Source organism: Castor canadensis, chromosome 15 (assembly GCF_047511655.1).
Source record: "Castor canadensis chromosome 15, mCasCan1.hap1v2, whole genome shotgun sequence".
NCBI lineage: Eukaryota > Metazoa > Chordata > Mammalia > Rodentia > Castoridae > Castor > Castor canadensis.
In genome coordinates, this window is record NC_133400.1 from 88708232 (window position 1) to 88731207 (window position 22976).

The 22976-nt window shown below is 40.7% G+C and overlaps 1 long non-coding RNA gene and 1 pseudogene across 1 annotated transcript; both read right to left on the bottom strand.

The window, feature by feature from the left end:
• Positions 1–11481: 11481 nt before the first annotated feature.
• LOC109699079 (U6 snRNA-associated Sm-like protein LSm5 pseudogene) lies at positions 11482–11790 on the bottom strand (annotated as a pseudogene).
• Positions 11791–13673: 1883 nt separating this feature from the next.
• LOC141417308 (uncharacterized) lies at positions 13674–22398 on the bottom strand. Its single transcript, XR_012441830.1, has 4 exons — positions 22345–22398; positions 20039–20128; positions 13872–14093; positions 13674–13762 (listed from the first exon to the last, which is right to left on the bottom strand). It is a non-coding gene; the product is annotated as an uncharacterized lncRNA (long non-coding RNA).
• Positions 22399–22976: the final 578 nt, after the last annotated feature.

The following is a 22976-nucleotide window of genomic DNA, read 5'->3' on the forward strand; positions in this document are numbered from 1 at the left end:
TGGGGATATACCCCAAAGACTATGACATAGGTTACTCCAGAGGCACCTGCACACCCATGTTTATTGCAGCACTATTCACAATAGCCAAGTTATGGAAACAGCCAAGATGTCCCACCACTGACGAATGGATTAAGAAAATGTGGTCTCTATACACAATGGAATTTTATGCAGCCATGAAGAACGAAATGTTATCATTCGCTGGTAAATGGATGGAATTGGAGAACATCATTCTGAGTGAGGTTAGCCTGGCCCAAAAGACCAAAAATCGTATGTTCTCCCTCATATGTGGACATTAGATCAAGGGCAAACACAACAATGGGATTGGACTTTGAGCACATGATAAAAGCGAGAGCACACAAGGGAGGGGTGAGGATAGGTAAGACACCTAAAAAACTAGCTAGCATTTGTTGCCCTTAATGCAGAGAAACTAAAGCAGATACCTTAAAAGCAACTGAGGCCAATAGGAAAAGGGGACCAGGAACTAGAGAAAAGGTTAGATAAAAAAGAATTAACCTAGAAGGTAACACGCAAGCACAGGAAATCAATGTGAGTCAACGCCCTGTATAGCTATCCTTATCTCAACCAGCAAAAACACTTGTTCCTTCCTATTATTGCTTATACTCTCTCTACAACAAAATTAGAAATAAGGGCAAAATAGTTTCTGCTGGGTATTAGGGGGTGGTGGGGAGAGGGAGGGGGCGGAGTGGGTGGTAAGGGAGGGGCAGGGGGGAGAAATGACCCAAGCCTTGTATGCACATATGAATAATAAAAGAAAAAAAATAAAAAAACAAGGGTCTGTAGTTGAGGCCACTTGCTCTGTGGCATTTGAGTATGGCAGCCAGAGTAGACTAAGGTGCCATTGTAATCTTGCATTAAAAGTACATTAACAACAGGCAAAAGTATATTAACATTGCTGTACAAAGTGGATTTTTAATGCTAATTAGTAGTAAATGAAACAATGTGAAAGAGTAGAGATGAAATTATAAATGTCTAGAACTGTGGAACACTTTTCAAGCTCCTTTAGAGTCTTACTCCTGAACTAGAAGTGTGAGATGAAACAAACATGACTGGTTTCTGAAGAAAGTCAATGGAGAATTAAATTAGTAAACGCATACTCAAAAAGCTTTATTCCCAAGCATCAATAAGTGTGTGTTCCACACAGAAAATTAATGTGAGTCAACTCCCTGTATAGCTATCCTTATCTCAACCAGCAAAAACCCTTGTTCCTTCCTATTATTGCTTATACTCTCTCTTCAACAAAATTAGAAATAAGGGCAAAATAGTTTCTGCTGGGTATTGAGAGGGTGGGGGGAGAGGGAGGGGGAGGAGTGGGTGGTAAAGGAGGGGGTGGGGGCAGGGGGGAGAAATGACCCAAGCATTGTATGCACATATGAATAATAAAATAATAAAAAAAAATAAGTGTGTGTTCTTGGCATGTTTTATGGGAAAATGTTTTAATATGTTGGTTTTATAACTTTATTTCATTCTTTAGCTGACTTTTGATTATTCGGCCAATTGCTGATGTCAATCACGTTAGATCAGTTTGCTTATACAGATTCCACTCCACTTGGCTAGGCCTTACTGGATAAGTGAGTTTTTGCCAGACAAAGGAAGATGAAAATAATAACCTGGGTGGAACAAAATCACAGAAGCATGAATGCACATAATACATTAGGGAATTGGTGTGATATGAAGTGTGACTGGGACGCACGGTTGGGTTGTCAGAGTATCCTAGGAAGTCAGATGGCTGAAGGCCTTGAAAATCACACTAATGCATTTGAAATTGAACCTGTGGGAGCCACTGAATGTCCTCCTTGGGGTTGTGGGTTGATGCAAGCCATGGCTAAGGGCAGCACATGAACGAAAGGGAGAGGTGGTTGGCTCCAGGTGTCTTCTGCTGCAGTCATGCCATGTAAGAGATGCCAAAGGCCTGAAATAAATATGGAAATGTGGAAACAGAAGTGACAGACATTCTGCAAATAAATTGATAGTCATGAATAAAAAAGGTATTTTTGAGGATAGTGCAGAGATTTCTGGTTCATTTCAGCCATGCATAAGATTGAACTGGCATAAAATGGGTCTATAGCTTTCTCCCAGGCAAATATCTTTTGAACATGGGATCGTTAATTTTAACTGACTGCTGTATATTCCTCTGATAGTGTTGCCTTGAGCAGAAAGTGAAAACAAGGCTTGAAGTGAAGAAATGCAAGACCCTTCTAATTCAGAGTGGCCCCAAATAGGAAACTGAAAGTCTGCCGATGGCCTGAACCTCCTTGAGTCAGCTGCATGGCCTGGTGAGAGTCAAGGGGCTGCCTTTGTCATTGCTCCTCTGGCATGACTTCTTGAGAATACAGAATGTACAACAAAAGTAGTCCTCAGAAATTTCCTTCCAAGTAAGCTGGACCAAATACTTCTATGCCATCTTTCCTTGCACATAATAGGACTATTAAACTCAAATGAATTGAATTGTATTGGTTATGTGCTCCGAGGCAAGCCAGATTCCCCTCAATTCCTGTCCTACAGAAGAATCCTTTCAGTCCTTTCTAGCAGATTCTGAGCCTTAAGTACTTAATCATGACTCACAATGTTAAACAGCAGTTACCCGACCATGAACCTAAACAGGTTACCTATTGGCTACATCTTTTGTGTCTGTTAGTAATTGGTCTGTTCCCATGCTTAGCACTGTGACTGTGTGGATCTTGCCTGTGAGGTGCTTAGAATTTAATGAGAGAGACTGATTGTAAATAATTATAATACAAGTAAAAATTGTCATAAGGGGCTGGATGTGGTGGCATGTGCTTCTAATTCCACCTGCTCAGGAGGCAGAGGTAGGAGGATTGAGGTCCAAGGTCAGTCTGGGCAGGAACCACAAGACCCTACCTAAAAAATAACTAAAGCAAAGGGAGTTGGGGTATGGCTCACACACCTAGCAAACCCGAGGCCCTGAGTTCAAACCCCACTACCACCAAAAAAAAATGTCACAAGGAGGGAAGAGGTAAAGTGATCCAGTAATTAAGAGGAGCTGGAAATGACCATTTTAAGCTCATAAAAATATTAGCCATGTGTCAGCACTCTATGTGCCCTCTTCCCTCATGTCTCCCTTGTCTGACTCCACTCTCTGGCCATCTCCAGTACTATTTCCAAAGATGGCCTTTATAGCTTGCACAAGGTTCTTTTGTTCTCATTTTCCTCCCACTGCACAGTCTGAGATGAGGAATCTCAGAAGATCTCAGATGGATGTGCAGGCTAGAACTGTTTTACCTCATTAAGAGAGATGAAGCCTCTCTCTTCCAGATAGGAAATGGCCTATTTGCTTTTGGACCTTAACTTCCTAAAGGTGGCTGGAAGGAACACACTTTATAGGAAAATCCAAGAGCACATGGGTTGGTAAAAATACTATCTCCCTCTCGTATGCACATCTAGACTTGTAAAATGCTGATCTGCTTACTGAAAACAGTTAAGACTGATTTCCTCTGGATTATCGATGTCATGGTCCTTGTTATGCCCTTCCTGAAAACCCATTAGAAACACCTCTGCTGACTTCTCACGATAGCTTCTGTCAGCCAACAGTAAAAGGAGCTGACATAAAAAGCAGTTAAATTAAATTCTAGATCAGGACACAGAAAGAGGCCTTCAAAAATTCAACTTCAACTCAATGTCCTATTAGTTTAGATGCAAGTTTTGCCTGGGACCAGGCCCTTAAAATCTCTTCTGATTCTAATATTCTTCAATCTTATACTAAAAAAGCAAAGAGCAATTAAAAGTTTAATGTCTACCAACATCTTTACAGAGAGTATCTTATTTAATCCCCACAAAAACCCTCTGAGGAGATATTAACAATCCCATTTTAGAGAGAGAATCTTAGACTAGGAGAAATAAATTCACACAAGTAGAAAGTGGCAAATCTCTAGGTCTCTCCCGTTCAGAACATCATTGAGAATGAATGAATGAGTTGACTGCACACTTGCAATGCTGACAACAACCCTGAGAAATAGTTCATTCCTTCTTAGCTCCATTTTGCTGATGAGGAAACCAAAGCTTAAATACAAGTGACTTGCCCAAGGTCACACTGGCTGCTACCAAGTTCTAACTCTTCCCACTCTGCCACGTTGCCTCCCCAAATTGCCTTCACCCTTACATCCTCCATGGGAGATTTTGCTGAACTTCACTTATTCCTCCTCAAATAAAGTCATCTGATACATCCTGCTTCCTGTAGTGGATGACGTGGTCACACAAAGAAGTGTCATGATGTACCTGAGGTCCCAAAGCTGCCCCTTAGCAGACAGAGAATTAAATCCCAGTCCAAGTTCCCATACTCTGTGAGCCTTCACTTCACATCACCACCCTTGCTGGGGACCGGTTTCGGTATAGGACCCAGTGCTGGGTGCAATGACAGTAGCTAACTCCCATGATGACTACCAGCCTCAACTGTCAAGTTTAGCATTGGATCTTCCAAAAGCATCTCTTCCCTGCTCTCAAGTGGTTTGAGTTTAGCAGGCAAAAACAACTTTAAATGTGTGCTTTGCAGCATTTTCTCCTTCCTTTGGTATTCTTAACTTTCCATGGATGTAAGCATAATTCACTATGTGCACAAACACAGATTAACTCATCAGAATGAAGGCAGTAAGAGAAGCTGGCTATTTCCAAGACTTTCTGCCAAAATCTTCCTTTCTTCTCTTTAGAGAGGCAGAACTGGGATGTCTGCTGGTATTCAGTGTCCAGGTAATTATTTATAAACTATCTTTAATGAAGTACTCCACCTAAAAGTCCAAAAGGAAAGATTGCAGAACACAAATCTATGCTAAAAATAAAAGACACATATTACATCTAAGTAGTATGATCTGGACATGTGGATGAGTTTCAATTCATTGAAGTCATTATTCTTTGGGATGCTCAAATTGCCCCATCTTTGGCCAGTGGAATCTCCTGTGCCATTTTGCTACACCCAAGTAGCAAGCTACCTTAATGGTTTTCTTGCTGGTTAACATGATGGTCTTGGATCCTCTTCTACAATTCCTAACCTCAGTACGGACCAGTCATTTCTTCAAGGATGCCTATTGCACACCTTTTTTTACCAGTGGTTCCCATATCTCCAGTCTCTAATTTGAAGCACTCCCACAGCAACACTCCTGTTCTGGTTTTTCTCCTATATGACAGACCGGCATACTTAATAGATAACTGGGCATCACCATCTCTACACCCTCACAACACAGCCCAAGTTCAACCTTTTGCACATAAACTCATCTTTACCTAAAGCCTGTAGGTTATTATGCCCTCTGTGGGCATCAGAACTTGGCATCAGGTCACAAAAAGACTGTTAGAAACATGGAATTTAGCCACACCATCATGAAAAGATCCTCTGTGTGTTCTGGCTGGCTAGACCAACCTTCTAACAAGACAGTGTAATGCTGGGCTTTGCAGCATGCAGGAATAATTTGAAGACTGCAACAGATGCCCAGCCACATCCCTTAATTTGCATGAGCCTGTGAGAAAAACACTTGTAAGAAGCCTGGCTGATTGAGCAGACCAGTGTAGAAAATGGCAAATAAAACTGAAGTATGAAGCTGTGCCTGTTCACATTTTGACACCATCCCTGGAAAAAGAGGCTGAAGTATAAAAGCCCAGTCAGCTCTGAGAATTTCCTCTGGGCAAGCTGGCCATGTGATGTAGAAGAAGTTCCCCAGCTACAGAAGAAGGCACTGGAAGGGTTAGGGTTTTCTAGATAGGTATAGATGGGCCAACAGAATAAACAACCAGAGGCATGAGAGATGCTGCAGGAAGAGGGCAAAAGCTGTTTAAGACAGAGCAGAAAGGTCACAACAGCTTGATCGTATGGAGACTCACTTCCATCTACTACCCAGACAACTGGAGTGGATGACTAGGAGAAGGTTCCACGAAAAGAGTGGACATCCTACTGAGTGATCCTGCAGGGCCTCGGAACAATGGATTGTGATCGTTGTGGTAAACTTGCACTCACTCCAGTCTGAGTCATGGGGCACACTAGGCACAAAAGCAACATCACTCCTGTATTGTTCAAGCCAGACCCTCAGCCCCTCCCTTCCTGACCCCCATCCCATCAATGATCTATACTGGTCCTAACTCTTAGTGTCTCAAAAACCCTATTCCTCCTCAATACCCAGGTTCTCTTTGTGAAGGATTTCTCTCTGGATGACTGTACTGCCTCCCAGCTGATCCTCTGAACTTGGCCTTCCTCCCCTTCAAGTCCTCCTCCTCTGTTGCAGACTACTCCAAATATTTTTTATTCCCCTCCCAAATATAAGATATAAAAATTTGCATTCACCCACCAAATATATTTATATTTCTATACAAATAAGATGTCCTGCAGAACCAAAACTTATGTAAATTTTAGAAAATATACAAAGTGAAATTAAAAGAATAAGAAGTATAAGCAAATCACCTGAAGACTACCTGCAAAATTACTGATGGAGACTGGACTATATCTGCCACTGACATTTTATTTAGACTACACTAGATTATTTAATCTGAAAAACAAGCTTAATTATTTAAAAAGACTATTCTTAGGGATGAAAATAAGAAAAGTGATAAATTAAGGAATCTGTCCAAAATGTCTTTGTTGACAGCAGAAAATAAAGATAAATTTATTTTCTGGCTCTAACTCTGTTAAGATCAGTCTATTTAATATACTCTTTGTTCACAACTACACTAAGTCTTTCTGGCTAGATTTTAAATTTCTCATTCAGCCCTGGGATAAAACACAAAGTTGAGTGGTGCTAAGATTTGAATCTAAAATGTCCCCTGCAGGCTCATGTGTTAAAGACTCCATTGGCACATATGAATATAATAAAAAAAGAAAAAGAAAAGAATGACAAAGCTTTTTAAAGATATTCCAAATGGTTTTATTCATATTTCCCACAAGATTTCTAAAAAGTGAAACTTCCCATTATTATTACTATAATTATTATTATCAGGAAAGTAGTTAATAGAGATTAGGAGACTTGTAATTAAATAAATTTCAAATATTGGTGGTAATATAATCAATTGTATTGACAGAGTGCAATTCAAGAAACAATACTCAATGCCAGTTTCTACTTATAGATAGCCTCTCATCACTTGCAATTGTATGTGCATGTGTTGCGCCAAATGACAGACTAATGTAAATGTTTTTATGTCATTTGTCAATTCATCTACTCATCAAATATTTAATGAGTTCTTCTGTAAATAGTTTTGAATTTCAAAATTCACATGTTAAAAACACAAATTTTGTATGTCATTCATCTGCAACAGAAGCATAACTACTTAACTGAAAAACAACTTCTTTTCGGCCCTACTTGTTCTGTTTTTTGGCTTGGGAGGATAGCATAACTTTATTTTTTTCTTTATTTGTTTATTCATATGTACATACATTGTTTGGGCCATTTTTCTCCCCTGCCCCTCCTCTTCTTTCTCCTCCCCAACCCTGCTTGCTTATTCTTAGTAGTAGTTAAAATGAAACCTTCCTTTTCATTTAGAAGTCAGTCTTGAAACATTATAACTCTTTTAGTGAAGACAAAGTTAGTTTGGTGGCTAAATGTATGCCTCTGGAGTTTAAGTGCCCAATTTTGTCACATACTTGCTGTGTGTACTCAGGCAAGTCACCTGACCACTCCTAGCCTCTCTTGCCTCATCAGTAAAATTAGGATAATAATAATACCTAGAATGACTGAACTAAATGACTTAGAAGAGTGCCTTATTTGTAGTGAGCCCTTAATATAAGTTTGTTATTCTGCCTAAATCCTGACTTCTCTTCACTATGTCTACATAACCTTGCTTTCCACAATCACCATGCAATAATTATGAGTTACACTAGCTACAAAAATAAAATCAATCACCTGAAGGAAAAAAAAAAGACTCCATTGACACCTGATGGTCTTTTAGGAAGTGATTGAATCATGAGGTTGTTGACTAATCAATGGATTGATCCATTGGCGGATTCATGATTGAGTGAACTATTAGAAGGTGGTAGAAACTGTGGAAGGTGGATCCTGACGGGAGGAAGTAGGTCCCTGGGGACATGCTTTTGAAGGGTAGACCTTGTACCCTGGCAGCCTCATTCTCTGTCTCTTTCTGCTTCCTGAACACCATGAAATATCTTTCCTTTGTTACACCCTTCCACCATGATGTACCGCTCACCACAGCCCAAAAACAACAGCCCCAATTGACCATGGACTGAAACCTCTGAAAACATGAGCCAAAATAAATCTTTTCTCAGGAATTTTGTCACAGTGACAAAAAAGTGACTAACTTAGGTGGTAACATATCATCAACTCCTGCTTAGGTGGTAACTTGTCAAGTCAAAGATGGATATCAGCGGTACAGAAACAAATGACAAAGGTACTTCTTGTGCAGGGGACTCTGATGTGATGTCCTTCCTGCCTATGGCCACTAAGGGGCAAAGACGATGCTGACTGTTCTCTAGCTCTTAAAAGAGCAAAACCCAACGTAGGTGACCTCAAACATGACTGAAAAATAAGTCTAACAAGCATAGTTTAAGACTTCTGATTGCTTTTCCTCTTTTCCCATCAAAGCAAATTAGCCTTTAAAATAGCATTCCACATAGCCAAAGGTTACAAAATTGTCCTGCGAGTGCTTTGAATTCTCTGTCACTCTTGATTTCTTTTGCCACTGACAACAGTTCATTAGGGAGGGCATCAACGACCAGGTCAACAGCTTCAATGGCAAAACAGGATGTATCACCCCCAAGCCCCCTGCTTTGCTGCAATCTACTGGAATTAATTGGTGGTGGGGATTTTTTTTTTTTTTTTTTTTTTTTTGCTGATGGCGACAGTGGTTTTTTCCTTTCCTTTTTGCTTTTTTATTTGCAAGTCTCAGATGGGCAGACACTGAAACCACTTATTTGCATACAGCCTGGCCCCAGTAAGGGTGAAATGAGGACACGCAGGCTCGCCTCTTGCTTGGCAGAGGCAGGAAGTCAGATGCAAGAAGCCACCAGTCTCAGCCTGAGTGGCTTTTGCTTTTCTCTCTCTGTCGCTCATTTTGGAAGAAAACTTAAGTTTGCTTTCAGGCAGAACACAAAAGTTTAAAAGGGTGAAGGGGAGAAAATGATGGTAGCCTAGTCATTCTTGTCCCTGCTTTTTTTTTTTTAATTTTTAATTAGAATACTTAAGTCATCAAATTGGAAAGGTGTTAGAGGCAGGTTGAAAGGGTTGGGCTCAGAGAATGGTTGGTGAAGATTAACCATGGCAGGCAATGCTACTGGAGGAGGGAGGAGCTGGGACTCTTTGCATGTATGAAGAGTCAGGAATGGGTGTGGCATCTTTTCCATCTACCTGATACAAAATCAGATCCAGGTTACTTTGTCATTTCCACCCAGAGAATCCACTTGTTTCAGGGGGCACACAGGAATGGGAGAGGTTTGGGCATAATGAGCCAACACCAAGAAAAATAGCTTTATCACTTCAAAGCAACTTGGTCCTTTCTGTCTGGTATTAAGATGTAGTTAGACTCTCTCTAACGTTTTTCCCAGGTATCTGTCTCCTTCCAGCTCACTGTGTGGTTTGCAGCCTGGCACCTGGACCCTGTCTAAGATGAGCCCAGAGACACAAATGGACGAGTTTGCTCTGGTGAAGGTGGAAGAAAAACAACAAAGGAAAGTATTTCTGTGGGCAGTATCTGGCGAAGATTCATGTCATCTTTGTCAGATAAAACACAAATTCTTCAACCAAAGCAGCAAAAGTAACTAATACAGGGTGCTTATATGCTACCTTGTACAAAGAAACCAAAAGTGGTGAGAACTTACAACAGTAATAAAGTAAGTGGCATATAAACTTCACTTTTATAAGCATCCTAGGTTATTTTTTTCCCACATCAGAGTGCAATGAACCTAGGACACTGGTGAAGAATGTCTTCCAGACCTTCAGAGAACTCTATGTTATTGATCTGGATCTTTCTAGTCCTATGTCCAAAGAGTCAGTTATATCCCCACCTTACTAGGCAATTTGCTTTACAAATCTCATCAATATTTTCTCATACCAAGTTGTTACCTATACTTTTAACAAAAAAGAAGTGTCTTATCATCTGAAGAGCTCTATGGGTTTGCTAAGCTCTTTTCTTCCTTCCTTTAGCTCAATGACTCATCCCAGATATCATTGGACAGAGCAAGTATGGTGTGATACATCGTGTAATTCAAAATTGAACCTGTGCAAAATTAAACAACAACATATTATGAAGTACAGAAGCTGATTTGAAGGTTAACACCAAAATAGTACAGCCTTTGAAGGGCCAAGAGTACATGCTAAAATGGATAGTGGAATAAAATCATAACTCATGCCCTATAGGGCACAGGTTTCCCTAGCCTTTCTCTATGTGGCAGTAAGATCTGAGGAAGACATGATTTGTAAGGTGCTATATTTGAATTGCTAGAATAAGACATAATCTAGTAAGGTCCCATTCACGTGGGGATTCACATGTCATTAATCTTTGGTACTAAAATGATTTCCTCTTATATAATGACTCTTAAGTCACACCTTTTTCCTGCACTTTAAAATCAAGTTTTAGAGGCCAGAGTAAGGCTGGAGGTGTGGTTCAAGTGGTAGAATGCTTACCTAGCAAGCACAAGGCCCTGAGTTCAAATTCCATCACCACCACCAAAAAAAAAAAACAGTTTAAAGCTAGGGTAGGTCATGATAGGTTGTATACCAAGTCTTGCACATCAAAAGCCATAAAATGAATGTTTTTATAAGGAATGCTTTGTGTCTGTACAATCAATGTGCATTGGCTATGTGCAATGTGCATTCTGTATTTGTCATGGGACATGTAAGCCATTACACAGCCAGCCTAGCAAAGTGGTAGGGTTCTTTGGAACCATATAGACACATCCAAATCTTATTCTGCATTTAACACTTTGACTTTGGCAAGTTTCTTTACTATTTTTAGCCTCATTTCTCTACCACTTAAAACACACCCCCAGCTAGCACAATTCTTAATTTGTGAAATGGCTGTAACAATATTCACAGGATTGTTATGAAGAGCTCTTATTTAAAGTTCAGTGCCTAAAATAATAGTCAACAGAGAGGGAGAGGAGATGATAGATAGATAGATACACAGACAGACAGACAGATGTATATACATCTTGAGAAATTTGCTGTTGGACTGTCTAATCACTGTGCAAACATTGTAAGTATACTTACACAAACCTAGCTTGACACAAGATATATGTCAGTCACTCAGTGTGACCTCTTGATGAAACCAAGAGACACAGTAAGCACAAGATGGACAAGGCTACGTCAGTGTAACTCAGCAGACTGTTTTACAGGAAACTTCTTTTTTTTTAAAACCAAACCATCTTTATTTTTTAGTCTTCAAAAAACAAACTCTTCTTTTCCAGGGTAGTCATGATTAGCTTAGAAAAATGGGCATACAGTACATCTTTCAAAGCATTTCCCTTTAATGGGAAACTTAGCTTTATAGAATCTAAACATCAAAAGGTTAAAAAAATTCCATTTCCTTGCCATTATAAGACAAAACAGAATCTAGTGTAGGTCAAGGAAATCCACTCATACTTCAGGTCCTTCTCCTCCAGGAAGCAGCATTGTTATGTTATTTCCATTTAGCAAAATCTGATCTAATTTGGTAATCCTTCTTCCTTCCGGTGTGATTTCAAACTCAGTGACCTCTTCCAGTACCATACTGACAAAGTCATCAAATCCTAGAAGTGTACCAACAATTTCCTTACCACCCTTCATCACGATGTGAATTCCTGATCCTATACATTTATCCACCAACTCTAGTGGCAGTAGCTGTGAAGGGTTGGTGGTATTGTGTCAGCCACCATGGCTACACCGGGGGTGGCCCGCGTCAGGAAGCTTCTTACATAAGTAGAAGAAGTACATTCTAAAATAATGATTAAAAGTATATACTGGGTGCTGGTGGCTCACATCTGTAATTCTAGCAACTCAGGATGCAGAGATCAGTAGGATTGTGGTTCAAAGTTAGCCTGAGTAAATAGTTCACAAGATCCTGTCTCAAAAACACCCATCACAAAAAAGGGCTGGTGGAGTGGCTCAAGGTGTAGGCCCTGAGTTCAAACCCCAGTACCACAAGAAAAGACAGTATAGGAAATACATAAATTGATAAGATAATCATTTATTATAGTACAAATGCTATGTAGTATACATAATTATATCTGCTAAACTTTTATATGACTGAATGAACCACAGGTTTGTTTATACCAGCATCATCACAAATGTGTTTAGTGCATTTTGCTATAGGGTTACGATGTCACTAGGGAAAAGAAAATTTGCAGTTCCAAAATATTATGAGACCACCATCATGGATGGACAAATGGTAAATAGGCAGATAGATAGACAGACAGACAGCTAGATGGATAGACAGATAGATCGTATCTACATATATGCATATTAAAGTAACCAATTGGTCTAAAGGAAAAGGTGGGGGTTTTTCTCAGGAACACTTCCTGAGGCAAATTATCCAATTATCCAAGTGGTTAAATAACCAGATCTCAGTGTTTCACACTATAAAGTATCATGCATCTTCAGATCCAACTTGATCATCTCTATTTTTAATAAAAATTCCATTCATCATTTTTCTTGCTATTCTTGGACATGTCCTTCCCCCTCCCCTCTTATGATGTGAGGAACTTATACTTGGATGGGACCTAAATTTTATTCTCCTCTTTGCTACTCAGTTTCACAGTGTCACCCAGTATATCCATCCAAACTCACTTAGTCCTTATGAAAATGACATCAGTTGTCAAATTTGTTGCGTCAGTGGTAAGAACAAATTAAGTAATATTTGCACAGGGCCACTGACTCCTTAAAATAAAAGAATATGATTGTTGTATGACATGGTTGTTATCAATTAACCTTCAGAGAATTACATTGCATGTTCAAGTTTATGCTTTCCTAGTCTTCTCCCTGCACCCCAATACTCATCATTAAACCAAACTCTACCTGCTTTTGCCTTCATTGGCATCAGCAAAGGAAGGGTTGCTACTTCTGGTATGTGATGCTAAATAATTTGAGACAAATCTTTTATCAGTTTCACAGGCTCATATGATGATAAGAGAAAAAAGGGGAGAGTGGAAGCTAAACAAACTAGAAAATGACATTTAAGGTAATTTTCAACCTCTTGTTTACGGGATAAAAAATGACTGAAGTGTTTCAGCATGTTGAAGACAGTCATTTGTTAAACACATTCCTATCTCTTTTTGACTATTTGGCTTTTGCCAATAGCATTCCATCTAGAATCTTCTCTGCCTTGAGTTTTTCTCAGTCTAATTCTCTGAATAAGGGTCCTATGCAAAGACCTAAGTCCTCAACTAAGAAAATTTGTCTGGCAGGCAGAAAAGATGAGAGAGAGATATCAAGCCAGTCTCCTGGACTAGCTAGAAATAGTTTTACCTGTTTTAAGCAGAAAGGCAGAAAAAGAATGGCTTGAGCATGTTAGGGGATGACTTTCACATAGATGCCAGGGATTATAGAATGATTCCATATTGTCCTCAGGAATCAGGTCCCTTATATCTCTCTGCTTTACCACCTTTAGCATTGGGAGTTCTGTCCTCATCTCATTGTAACAAGACAACTTCCAGAACTCCAAAAATCCTACCACATTGAAGATGTGAAAAAGGAGACTATCAGAGTTAAAACAGTCACTTTTTCATCCCCTTTCAGAAAGACACCCAGAAGCTCATTCAACGACTTCTACTTACATCTCCTTGACCACACTTCCATCAAAGGCTCTACCTTGGCATATTTCCTCCTTCCTGTTAGGGTAAAAGAAGAGAGGTGTGGCTATTGAGTAAGGCAGCAACTAACACTTCTCCTTTCCCAAAAGCCCCTGTAAAAGACCAGCAACCTGTGGTGGGTTCTCACCTTATTCCACAGGCACTGCGCATTTCTGCCCACCTACTGTCCACTTTTCTTTGCCTTCTTTGGTACTTATCACACAATCCTTAGCTCCTCAGAGGCAGCCCTCTAGCCAAGCTCCATTTCACATTTAAGCTTGAGATAAGCTCAGTTTTATCTGAATGAAGTCATATCTCCAATCTCATCTTCCTACTCCCGATGGCAAACACATGGAATTGGAGAGAGGATCTGAGGAAGGAAAGGGAGAAGGGAAATCTTTGTCCTTGCTTCTATGAAGACATGTTCACCTCTGTCATTTTAATCAAACGTATGTCTTCTGTCAATTTCCTTTCCTTTTTCCTAACTCAGTGTGGGGCATGCCCTTCAGACCTTTCATAATTAGGAGGAAAGACCACACCCCACATCCCACCAGTGAGGAAGAGCACCCTCCCCTCCATTTGCTTCCCCTCACTATGAGATCATGATGATACTGTGAGACACAGAGTAGACAGAACTCTTGCCCAGCAGCCAATCTGACTCATCTCTTATGGTCTTTCTTTCAATGAAGGAAGAACGCATGCCTATTAAGAACCCAAATTAGCACTCTGCTGTGGTAGTTTTCCTCCATGCAGCAGCCTAGAGCCTGATACAGACTAAATAGAACCAGGATGGCTGGAAATCATGCAAACACACTAAAGTTGACTCAGAAGACATGGCTGTAAGCAGACCTGCAACTCTGCAGGGTCCTCTCTGCAGAACCACGGTAACTTTATAGTAAAGACATCAACAGACCACCTGGCTCCAGATATGTCTGCCCCTAGCCATGAGATCAGACTCAGGGATGTTACTGGAAGAAACACACATGTATGCACAAACACGCACAAATATGTTCACCTGCATACTCATGTACACACATGCATGTGAGCATATGCATACACACAGGCACACATAGATATGCCCACACCCATGAACACATATGCACACACCCCTAACACTTCCCAGCTGGTCCTGCTCATCCTCATTCTGGCCTCAGATCCAGTGCTGGGCAGGAAGCACAGCTGAAGTGCCTGCTACAAAATGCCTGGGGCCAACATTGGGACTGCTGGTTTACTTTACCCTCTGTGTCTTATCCAGGAGACCTGAATATGCAGTACATCAGTGTCTGGCACCTCCCACCTATGCCTGGCACTCCCTGACAGAGCACACAGTGCCCTGAGCCTCCTTCCAGGAACCTGTGCAGCCTCTTGTCTGCCCTTCCACCTCCATCTGTCCACTGGCTCACTCACAGTGCCTGCTCTGCTTTTCCTACTTCATTCTTTCCAACTCAAGACCTTGGGTACCTTTGCCCTCCAGCCTGCACTGACAGCAAGTTTCAAGGAAGAACCTTAGTTCCTAGAACTTCCCAGCCTGTCCACCCTCCACAGCCCCTCAGCCTGCACTTAAGTTCATTCCCATCTGCTTCCTCTGACACCGATGGACCCCAGATCCTCAACTTTATGCTGATGTAGATTATTACAACCACCTCCTCGTCCAAGTGTGGGGGTGGTTAGTTCTTCTCAACTCAGATACAAATTTGAGAAGCATATTTTCTCTTGGGACATTCTTATATGTACAGAAAATCTTGATTATTTATTCCTAACAAGTGGGAATATAATAAATAAACAAGTGGACTCCTTACTTCTCCATGTCCCTGAGTCAGTCGAAGCATGTCCAGAAAATGAAAACTAATTGTGCGCTCCAAAATAAGTCACCTACAATTAGGGACAGACAGAAGGCTCTCCCATGAAATATATGCACACAGTACAGCAAGTGACACTTGTATGACCATTATAATTGGAGACTGGTATTGCACCTCTCTCAAAAATAAGAACATTTGCCATTGAGTGTTAGTTCACTCTTTTGCTTGCTACCATCAAGGTCTCAGTCAGACTTGTTGAAGGAAAAGGGAATTACTATAGAAGCACAGATAGACTGGAGCACACGTTGGGATGGATTGTGAACCTAGCTGCTCTGTCTCTGCTCCCAGCCGTCATGATTAGTCCTTCTTTTCTCCCTCATAGTCAGCCTCCGCATGCAGAGAGGATTTGACAGGGTAGGGTTAGTAAGAACCTCACAGGCTCTGTCTTTTGTCACCAAAATCACCAATCCTCTGCATTTTGCAACTGGGACAACCAGTGTCTGCATGACTAGCAGGCACTTCTGGGCTTCATCCCTACTCTCCCCTACCCATGCACTTGGTTTCCATGTATTTTTTAATATTTGGGCACCAATAACTGTCATTCAAATGCCCGCATCTCTGGTTACAAAGAAAAGCAAGGTAATTTGCTGGAATTGAAGGTTGACCTGCCAGATCTGGTGTAGGCTTGTCTCATTTCTTGGACTGCAATTTTCCACCACCACCACCACTGGTTTACACCTCTGCTTGAGCAATCTCTTGTTTTTCTTGTGGTTTCAGTAACATCTCCAATTCTGTCATCTCCCATCCCCTCCCTGGTATGTCCTTCTCAGCTCCAGAACTGTGTATACAACCCCTTCCCATTTGACATCTACCCTTGGATCTTTCAGAATCATCTTAAAGGTAATGTGTCTCCAACCTGACCTCCCTCACTGCCTTTTTCACCCCATCTCCTCAGTGTTTGTCACTGCCATCAACAGTAATATTATTCTCTCATTGTTTATGCCAGAATCAGGAGCAGTCTACCCTCAGGCTCAGCTCTCCAGCTCTCTCACCTCCCTCCCCTGCTCTGCTCGTCTGTTACCAAGCCCAGTGGAGCCACCTTAACAAGAATGGAGAACCTGCTCATTTCTGATTATTTCCACTCCTCCATCTGCTCCAAGCCAATCTGGTATCTCACTAGGCTACAGCAAGAGTCAAGGTCTGGTCTCCCCCCGACACCGATTTTCCTGTCCACCCCAACTTCCTCTATAGTAACCATAACAAACTTTTTGCTTAATTGTGGTAAAATATACACAACATTTTCCATTAGCTATCTTAAGTGCACAGTTTAATGGTATTAAGTATGTTTGCATTGTGCAGCCATCACCACCATCCATCAGAACTCTTTCGTCTTGAAGATTTGAAACTCTGTCCCCACTAAATAGTAACTCCTCATTCCCCTCCCCTCAGCCTATGACAGCCACCAGAGACTTTCTGTCTCTATTAGTTGAAGTGGAGTTACAGAGTAATTGTCCTTTTCTGTCAGGCTCATTTCACTTAGCATAATATCCTCAAGATTCATCCATGTTGAATCATGGGTCAAAATTTCCTTTTCTTTTGAAAGCTGTGCAACATTCCATTGTTTACATATATCAGAGTTTGTTTATCAGTTCATTTGTCAATGGACTCTTGGATTGCTTCCGCCTTTTGGCTATTGAGAATAATGCTGCCATGAATGTAAGTATATAAATATCTGCTGAAAGTCACCAAAAACATATGTTGGAGAAAAGACATTCTCTTCAACAAATGTGTTGAGAAAACTGAATATCCACAAGTAGAAGACTGAAACAAGACCACTCTCTCTCACCCTGTACAAAAATTAATTCAAAATGGATCAAAGATCTAAATTTAAGGAAATAATTTTGAAATTTCTAGAAGAAAACATAGGAAAGAGCCTTGAAGATATAGGTATAAGTAACAGTAAGTCTGAAATAGGACTCCAATTGCTCAGGAAATAAGAGCAAGAATTGACAAATGGGATTGCACCAAATTAAAAAAGCTTCTACACAGAAAAGAAAACAATTACCAGCATCTAGAAATAACCTATAGAATGGGAGAAAATCTTGCCAGCAATTCATCAGATATAGGATTACTATTCAGAATATATAAGAACTCCAAAATTAAACACAAAATAGCAAACAAACCAATTAATAAATGAGCAAAAATTAATTGAACAGATAGTTCTCAGAAGTAGAAATGGTCATTACATTTCCTGAGTATCAGTCCCCAAATCAAGGCTTGGAAAGATTTTTGCCACAACATTTGGATATTTCTTTGCTTAGAGCACTCTAATTCATTGTTGGCAGTACTTGACATTGTGTTCAATTCTTTGGCTTAACAGGACCATCTCCTCCTTGTCCTTTAGCTATCTGGTGATAACTCAGCATCTCCTCCATTATCGGTAGTTTTCTCTATGATTGGGTCTGCTTTGTCTTAGAGTTTCATTCAATTTTCTTATAATTTTCTCTACTCTGCTTGTTTGAAAGTCTCATAATTTTCTTATGGACAACAGTTTCAAAAATACTGAGTTTGCTAGCAAGATATTATTTCAAAGGCAAATTTTGCATGTTTGCATACCCTAGTTATACAAAATGAACAAGAGTCACAGAAAACTCCTAAGTAATGACTACTGCACTCTGGCATTGCAAAGCAGGCCATATTTGGGCCCTGTGCAAATTTTCCAAGTATGGTAACAGCAGTCGCCAGTTTCTGGCTGGGGTTATAACATTGCACAGCTGCCCATCAAGCATGGGAAGTGATCACAACATCACCTACATCCAAGGCTCAGGAGAAACGGGGGTCCTTCCTGTGTTTGCCAATCAGTAGCTGGGTTTGCATCTCAATGCTGCTAGACACTAACTAGCTTGTAGCTTGTGCAAATTAGTTAAACACCCTCTTCTTCAGTTTCTACATCCATAAAAAAAGGGGCACTAATAATACCTACTTCATATGGTTGCTGCAAATACCCAAATTAAAATAAGATTCCAGATAACTTAATTGGTGGACCAGGTAAGTGTCATGAGAACCAGACTTTTGTTGAGGTCATTGGTTTATCTCAAGACCAGAGCAAAGTTTGGACAGCATTTGTTGAATGGAGGTGTGAATAAACTTGAGGCCTAGGACCCAAGTGTTTAGCCAGACGCTAATTCTTTTCTTCTTTGCTAGTCAGAGTCTATGTTTATCTGTTTTCCCTTGTATTCCCACACTTAATCCAGTGCATAGCACCAAAGATGCTCTCAGTAAACATTTATCAAAAGAATGAGTTTACAAAGACACATAATGGTAGCTCTACACACTACAGGCGTAGCCTACTTGATCTCTAATATCCTATATTAGAGGTAGCCTACTTGATCTCTAATATCCTATACATATGACCACTGCAGAGTCCTTTCTATGCTTTGCCCTGTATCCTGAATTCACCTGTAAGTGACTCATTACTATTACTAGACTGATCACTTCCTGGTTGCTCTGAAAACACCTTTAGCTAAATGACCCAAAATAGTAGCCATTGGCCACAAGTGGCTATTTCAATTTAACCTAAAATTAAACAATATTTTAAAATCTCTTTCCTCAGTTCCACTAACCACATTTCAAATGCTTACTAGTCACATATGGCTATAGACTAGCATTTTGGACAGGGCAAATAAAGGTGAGATTTTTCACTACTACATAAAAATTCAGTTTTATTAAAAAAAGAGTCACACTATCATGGTATCCCCATATATTTCTTGAGCCTATAAATATAAGGTGTTTTACAAGTATCTTGAAATGTATCTGGAAAGAGTCTAGAGGTTGATTTTATGTGTTGACTGGGCCACAGATGCTCAGATATTTGATTAAATGTTATTCTGGATGTTTCTAGGTAAAGATAATTTTTGATTTGGTAGAGTAAAGAAAATTGATCTCCTTCGTGTCAATGGGCCTAATCTAATCTGTTAAAGATCTGGATAAAGCAAAAGGCTAAGCAGAAGATATTTGCTGTTTCTTCACTTGACTGTCTTTAATCTGACATTGGTCTTCTTCCTTAGAACTCAGATTCAGACTAGAATTTATACCATGGTTCTCCTGGTTCTCTGGCTTGCTGATTGAAGATGTTGGGGTGTTTTGGCCTTCTTAATCACATGAACCAATTCCTTATAACCAATCTCTCTCTCCTCATAGCTGTATAGCCACCTAAGAGTGTCTTTCTGGAGAACCGTGAACAATACAAGGAGATTAACAAGTCTTAGCAAGTCTTCTTTCTGGATAGATAGGAAAGCTATGGTTGAAAGAACCAAGGCTTCTCTTATATCCTGCCACAAGGAAAGTTTCTGGACTGTAAACTCTGGATTCCTGGCTGGGACAAAGTCAGCACCAGGCAGAGGACTTGCTGTGCTGTGGCCAGCACCAAGCCTGAGGCAGTGTGGACCTGCTGGGCCTTGTTACCTGGCTGCTTCTATTAACCCATCTCCGGAGATCTGGCCCAGGCCTGACTTACTCACACTCCGTTCCCACGATGGGGGGCTCTGTCCTCCAATTAACAGAGATGTTCCTGAGCCATTGTGTGTGCTCTCAGGTAGTCTGGCACCTAGTAGGAGACGTTCAAGGACAAGGTCAGAGATTAGCCTCTGCTGGCTCCAGCAAAAATATTCTTCACCATAATTAAAAACAAAAATGAAAAGAGCCAAATAAAATGTGCAGGGGCAAAACTTTCCATTCCTTAAACCAAATAACCCATTTTAAGACCAAGGAATCAAACGAGGTCAAGACAATTATTTTGTTCAGCTATGGTGACGCCATACAATTTTCTACTTTGTGGAGGGTACTTAATATAAGCAGACAAGAGCTGTAAGTCAGTCACCCTTACCACGCTGGCTCTACATGAAGCTCTCCTGTGGTTAAAAAGGCTTAGTGTGAGATGCCTGGCTTTGTGAGTGTGAGTTACAATCTTGAGTTTCTCATTATCCTTGGTCCTTAGGATTCTCATTTGCACTCATGCAATCAATGTAAAAATTGCAAAAATTAAATTGAGATTCTGTGTATTGAGACTTCTGAATTTTGGCACTATTGACACTTACACCAGACAATTCTGTTTCAGAGGTGGTCCTGTGCATTGAATGATACTTACCAGCCTTCAAGCCTTCCATCCTCTATCCCTTTGATGCCAGTAACACTCTCCCCAGGTGGAGAAACCAAAAATGTCTTTGGACATGCCAAATGTCCCCTGGGGGAAGGGGTTACCTAACTTGACAGCCACTGCTACATATATATGAAGATATTTTGTGAAATCATAAAGCATTGCAGAATGTTCATTACTAATAACATGCAATGGTTTAAAGCAACCTTGGAAATACTTCCAAATACTGTTTGGTTATACTAATATTTGCAAGAGAACAGTGGAACGAAAAATGTAAAAATCACTGGGATTCTCTAAGGAAATGCTTAGTGATTGCTGTGTTGCAGGCTTGAAGTCCTGATGGCTTATGTTTCTAATTGTTTGAATGTACACTGGCCATCAATAGATAAGGCAGGAGACTGGTCAGTCCCAGCAGCACAGGAGACCAGTGTCCAGCTCTCATCTTTGCTGTGTAGCCCACTAGACTGCGTTCCTTTCAGGCAATGACCATTCCTTCATCTTTGTACTCTTAGCAGCTAGCTTAGTTAGGGGCTGCTATCCCCAAAATACCATAGACAAGGTAGCATGAACAACAACCATTTATCTCTCAGGGTTCTACAGGCTGCGAAGCCCCTCATCAAGGCATTGGATGAGGTAGTGTCTGGTGAGGGACCTCCTCCTGGCTTATAAAAGACCACCTTCTTGTTATCCTCACCTGACAGAGAGGAGAGACAGATTATCTCTCTGTGTCCCTTCTTATAAAGAGACTAATCCCATCCTAAGGACGCCACCCTCAGGACCTAGAGATTCCCTATCTCCATCACACTGGGGATTAGATTTCAACATATGAAGTGGGGGAAGGGGGCGGGACACAAACATTCAACCCATAACTGCATCTGACCAGTGCCTAACACATAAACAGGGCTTCAATTAAATTTACAGGGAACAGTAGTTCTTGACCTTGCTGGTATATTAGAATTACCTGATTAAAATTACCAGCTTTGCCATGTGCCAGTGGCTCACACCTATAATCTTAGCTACTTGGGAGGCTGAGATTAGGAGGATCATGGTTTGAAGCCAGTCAAGACAAAAAAAAAGTTCCTAAGACCCCATCTCAATGGAAAAAAGCTGGGCATGGTGATACACACCTGTCATCCCAGCTACAGTGGGAATTGTAAAAGTAGGAGGATTGTGGTCCAGACCAATCTGAGCAAAAAGCAAGACCCTATCTCCAAACTAACCTGAGGAAAAAAGTCTGGAGGTATGGCTCAAGTGGTAGAACACCTACCTAGCAAGTACGAAGCATCGAGTTTAAACCTCAGTACCGCCAAAAAAAAACTTACCACCATCAAATACTGACACATCACCCAGGGATTCTGGTCTGGGATATGGTACGGTTATTTTTAAATAACCCATGATGATGCTAATATGTGGTCAAAGTTGAGGACCACTGTCATAGAAAGAATGCACTGAAGCCTCTTGCTCTTCAGTGCCAGATAGACAAACTGCACAGAATTCCCACCTGGACTATGGCAGTTCACTTACCCAACATTCAAGCTGACCCTGGTACATTCAGCCAGTCCTACCTCCCCATGGCTCAGTGTAATCCCATGCATCCACTCCTCCAATCTGTTTTCAATTCCCTGAGTGCCTGGCTGCACTTGTGGTTTTTCAAAGGGCACACTAACCTCAACTCAGATGTAGCTTCCAGAACCTGGAGATGACCTTCATGTAAAGGTTAGCTGAGAAAGAGAGAAAAGGAAGAGTAGGGTGAGGTGCCACAGGACCATGGTAAAGAAAAAGCCTAAATTCAGAGTGAGGTAAAAGGCACAATTATCCAATAAATTCAAAAAGGTTTTAATAATTCTTTACAATTACGTGTGTAACTCTTGTCAAGAACAGAGCTTTGGGGAAAATTTCATCATATCAGCAAAAGCAAATTTGGGGTTTTAGGAACTTCTCAAATCCTTAAAGGACCACCAATAGTTAGCTTTGTCCTCCACCTGGGTTCAGAGCTGCTTCTAACTCTGGAACTCAAGGAAGGAGGAAGGGACAGAATGGAATATTGCAGAAGCAAAAAAAAAAACAAAACCAGAAGAAAAAGAAGGGCTTATTTCTCTAGCTTTGATGCTGTAGGATTCAATCAGTAAGAGCAGGAGGAACCAGCACATCGACACTTACAGTAGACCTTGCAAGCAACTGCCGATCAGAAGCTTGGATTTGGGTTGGTACCCGGATGTTCAGTGGCTAATCTTGTGTGTCTTTTTCTGTTGATTTTTCTTAAGGAACCCAGTAAGGAAAACAACCCACTAGAATTCAC